Source organism: Salvelinus sp. IW2-2015, linkage group LG18, assembly GCF_002910315.2.
Source record: "Salvelinus sp. IW2-2015 linkage group LG18, ASM291031v2, whole genome shotgun sequence".
Taxonomy (NCBI): Eukaryota; Metazoa; Chordata; class Actinopteri; order Salmoniformes; family Salmonidae; genus Salvelinus; species Salvelinus sp. IW2-2015.
In genome coordinates this window covers 21063487-21069004 of record NC_036858.1, presented here as the reverse complement: position 1 = coordinate 21069004, position 5518 = coordinate 21063487, and positions in this window count along the sequence as shown.

Genomic DNA, 5518 nt, shown 5'->3' with positions numbered 1-5518 from the left:
TTCTTTGGTATCATGGCGTTTGRACAATTGTTTGTGCATGCCGCCGCTATGGAGCCAGATACCTGCCTAAAGGTTGAATGTACGTATTGTTAGAATCGTAAGAAGATCCATATATAAATTGTTAGGTTCATAAGAAAAGCCTTGCGTGAAAAATGAACTGAACGTGAAATTTCATCTGTGAACATACAAACACCATGTTACGATTACGGAATAASATTTTAAGCTTGAACAAATCTCGAGTTGCAATTCTGACATACAATAATACCTTTCAGAGTTTGGGCAGTTTCATCTCYGCAACAACAAAAAACATACACCAAACAGCCTGTGAGGAGTGCTACCCAAACAAGCAAAACAGAGTATTAAAAAAACGGAAGTAGTTATCCTGCACGTTTACAAGTTAAAAGTCTCCATTATTATTATTTTTTAACTTTATTTAACTAGGCAAGTCAGTTAAGAACAAATTCTTATTTTCAATGATGGCCTAGGAACTGCCTTGTTCAGGGGCATAACGACAGATCTTTACCTTGTCAGCTCAGGGATTCAATCTTGCAACCTTTCGGTTACTAGTCCAACACTCTAACCACTAGGCTACCTGCTGCTCTATTACTCCTCAGTTGAGTTTACTTCACATTTAGGTAGCTAATGTAATGGATTTGTTTGCCAGCGCTAGTCTAAATAGCACTAACTGTAATATGCCTACAACTGTGAGCTTTCAGTCCGCTAGGTGTATCTCTACAACATGGGCATATCTCTGGGTGACATGCACCTTATCAAAATATTACTAATTCAAAATATTCTATAAAAAAGTATTTTAGTGGCAAAGACTCCAGTGGTCATACATAATTCATAGATTCACCAAACATATATTATTATTTTATGTTTNCAAAATATTCTATAAAAAAGTATTTTAGTGGCAAAGACTCCAGTGGTCATACATAATTCATAGATTCACCAAACATATATTATTATTTTATGTTTCATTATTCATGGTATATACTATTGGTTATGATTGCATACAGAGCCCAAAGACTGCAATCATAACCAATAGTATATACCATGAATAATGAAACATAAAATAATAATATATGTTTGGTGAATCTATGAATTATGTATGACCACTGGAGTCTTTGCCACTAAAATACTTTTTTATAGAATATTTTGTCAGCATATGCTGTAGGAGGGGTTGTAGGAGGGGTTACTATGAATTTAAAATAATTTATGTGAAATCGGGTCATGAACATATGACCAAGGGAGAGAACAAATTCTTATTTTCAATGACGGCCTAGGAACAGTGGGTTAACTGCCATGTAACTCTTCTGCAGTAAAACCCAAGTACTTCTCTGCAGCTGCCACCACAACATATATTTTCTGTCATTTACATTCCATTCCTGCGGTACAGTTGATAACTATGGCAATGAATGCTAAGAAGCCAACCTTACTGAAACCAAATACTACTCACCGTTGACACATCATCCTCTACTCTCTTCACTGTCTCAGCATACAACACCTTCTGCTGTACTCTGGCCCTGGCAACCTCAACCTGTCTTTCTCGCACAGTTGACACAGTTTTTTCCACSGATGCTACACATTCCTTTGTTCCATGCTTTCCTGCACACTTCACACATTTCGGAATCTCCCGCCTACACACTGCCACAACGTGATCATAAGCTTGGCATCTGAAACACCTTAGTGCAGTGGTCACCGACTGGTCGATCACGATCGACTGGTCGATCTCCAATGCATTCCTCGTCGATCACYAAACATTTCTGTTAAAAAAAGCCTTGCGTTCTAATTTTTTGTATATGTTTCGTGCTGTTGGCGGTATATGTGTAACAGTTTAACTTTAGTCCGTCCCCTCGCCCCGACCCGGGCGRGAACCAGGGACCCTCTGCACACATCAATAACAGTCACACACGAAGCATCGTTACCCATCGCTCCACAAAAGCCCCGGCCCTTGCAGAGCAAGGGGAACCACTACTTCAAGGTCTCAGAGCAAGTGACGTCACCGATTGAAAGGCTATTAGCGCGCACCACCGCTAACTAGATAGCCATTTCACATCGGTTACATATGCACTTGATTCAGCAGCCCTAGCGCCAGGAAGGGAAAGTGTTCCCATTTTGAACCTATTCATGTGTCTGAAGGTAGAACTCCGCTTACCCAGCAGAACCAGAGAACAAATCAAGTGCACTTATAGGCRGACCGCTGGCCAATCAGTTCACAGTTTCTGCATAGTTTCCTCGTACCATASACTGTAAAAAGAAGCCTCAACGCACAGCAAAGTTGATAATGTGAGACTTCAAAACTTTTAAAACTATGACTAGAGAGAGACTCAATGAATACAGCAAAGAGCTGCTGTTTGTATTAGTAAGTTAATGTTTAAGTTGTTATTCAGCACTGTCAACACTTTGTTCAACTCTTTTATAAGCCATAAAATGCACCTTCTCCCTACTTCAATTGATTGGACATGATTTGGAAAGGCACACTCTATATAAGGTCCCACAGTTGACAGCGCATGTCAGAGCAAAAACAAAGCCATGAGGGAGAGCCATGAGGGAGAGAGTAACTCTTCCTCTAGAGTTACTCTGTGGAGATGGGAGAACCTTCGAGAAGGACAACCATCTCTGCAGCTCGCCATCAATCAGGCCTTTATGGTAGAGTGGCCAGACAGATGCCACTCCTCAGTAAAAGGTACACAACAGCACGCTTGGAGTTTGCCAAAAGGCACCTAAAGACTCTCAGACCARGAGAAACAAGATATTCTGGTCTTATGAAACCAAGATTGAACTCTTTGGCTTGAATGCCAAGCATCACGTCTGGAGGAAACCTGGCACCATCCCTACGGTGAAGCATGGTGGTGGCAGCATCATGCTGTGGGGGTGTTTGTCAGCGGCAGGGATTGGGAAACTAGTCAGGATCGAGGCAAAGATGAACGGAGCAAAATACAGAGAGATCCTTGATGAAAACATGCTCTAGAGCGCTCAAGACCTCAGACTGGGGCGAAGGTTCACCTTCCAACAAGACAAAGACCCTAAGCACAAAGCCAAGACAATGCAGGAGTGGCTTCGGGACAAGTCTCGGAATATCCTTGAGTTGCCCAGCAAGAGCCCGGACTTGAACATGATCGAACAACTCTTGCGAGACCTGAAAATAGCTGTGCAGCAAAGCTTCCCACCCAACCTGACAGAGCCTGAGAGGATCTGCAGAGAAGAATGGGAGAAACTCCCCAAATACAGCTGTGCCAAGCTTGTAGCGTCATACCCAAGTAGAATCGAAGCTGTAATTGCTGCCAAAGGTGCTTCAATAAAGTAKTGAGTAAAGGGTATGAATACTTAAGTAAATGTGATATCTGTTAGCAAAAATTAGCAAAACAAATCAAACCTGTTTTTGCTTTGTCATTATAGGGTATTTTGTGTCGATTGATGAGGAAAAACAACTATTTAATCAATTTTAGAATAGGGCTGTAACCTAATAAAATGTGGAAAAAGTCAAGGGGTCTGAATACTTTCCGAAGGCACTACATGACCAAAAGTATGTGGACACCTGCTCGTCGAACATCTCATTCCAAAATCATGGGTATTAATATGGAGTGGATCCCCTTTGCTGATATAACAGCCTCCACTCTTCTGGGAAGGTTTTCCACTAGATGTTGAAACATTGATGAAGGGACTTGCTTCCATTCAGCCACAAGAGCCCAATGGCGGCGAGCTTTACACCACTACAGCCAACGATTGGCATTGCGCATGTTTAACTTCGGCTTGTGTGTGGCTGCTCGGCCATGGAAACCCATTTCATGAAGCTCCCGAGGAACAGTTATTGTGCTGACATTGCTTCCAGAGGCAGTTTGGAACTTGGTAGTGAGTGTTGCAACCGGGGAGAGACGAATTTTACACGCTATGCGRTTCAGCACTTGGCGGTCCCGTTCTGTGAGCTTATGTGGCCTATCACTTCACGGCTGTGCCGTTGTTGATCCTAGATTTTTCKACTTCACAATAACAGCACTTACAGTTGAACAGGGCAGCTCTAGCTGGGCAGAAATTTGACAAACTGACTTGTTGGAAAGGTGGCATCCTATGACGGTTCCACGTTGAAAGTCACTGAGCTCTTCAGTAAGGCTATTCTACTGCCAATGTTTGACTATGGAGATTGCATGGCTGTGTGCTCAATTTTATACACCTGTCAGCAAAGGGTGTGGCTGAAATAGCCAAATCCACTAATTTGAAGGGGTGTCCACATACTTTTGTATAAATAGTGTATATATTATGCTCACTCAGCTGCGCCTCACAAGTAACACAACAAATCATCTATTACCAGTGTGATCATATACCTAAAATGCTGTAATATAATTTCAAAATGGTCTGAGGAGAACAACATTGGCAGGGCAATTCAAGCATAYACAATATGCAGTTATAATGTATTAGGCCTATATCCTACTGCACAAACCTGATTGCTACAGAACTGTTTATATATTAATTGGTTAATGTTGCATAGGCTTACGTTTTTTAAGTCATGTTCCAAAAAATCTGTAGATCTCGGCTTGSATTTTGACTCAGAAAAGGTTGGTGACCACTGCCTTAGTGGGTTCGGTACAAAAGCTCTCAGTGGATAACTGACATATCCTAACATTACTTTATCAGGTAAAGATTATGCTTCAAAACTCAGTTTAACCACGCTCGCCACAGGGTCTGCGTCGCATCAAATGTCGGGCATCACAGACACAAGGAATTTTCCATTTCAGTTGCTCCACATCAACACTTAACGCCACCCCAGTAATCATTATTTTCAAAGGCACCCTGCTCCAGAAGGCAAAGCAAGTCACAGGTCTTGTCCCTTGTCGAGTGACGTGAAGCACCCACTCCCTCTGAACAGAAGAAACACAGAAAATCATTACAAGTCACTTCAAGCTACCTTTACCGATTTAACAGTGCCAAACTTCTTTTCTACCCAGCCTGCGACTACATATGGATCAGCCTAAAGGCTGGGATCCACTTTCTAGAAAAATGGCACTCCCACTGGGCCCAAATCATCCTTCTTCTCGGGGTGAGGCTCGGACTCGGAGGTCTTCACCACATCTGCCACCACAGGTAATTCATCTTCACTCTCGTTAGGTTAAATATCTGTGCCATCAGAGAAAGCAGAATACGATTTGTACTTGCCGCCATTCTTCCTCAACACACATCTTCCGACTGTACTCAGCTCTTCTCCTTCTTCCTCGCTGTCCATAACCACATCTATCCGCTCACCACGCTCTTGCTGCGCCTTCATCCGCTGTATTGGTTGCAGAGCAGGCACTGATGGTGTTTCTCCAAAACCCAACTTCTCTTCCTTATCCTAATTTACAAGTCTCTGGCCTCTCCATGCTTCTCTTCTATCGTCACAACTTTATCCCTCGGGGCTGCATGTCACCATCTGGGTACTTCGTTTCTGACATTCTTATTATAGCTCAGTGGTTCTGACTGTCTGAGGTTGGTGTTGGCAGAGAGGAAGAGGCGAAATGAGAGGGTTTATTCCCCTCAAAAT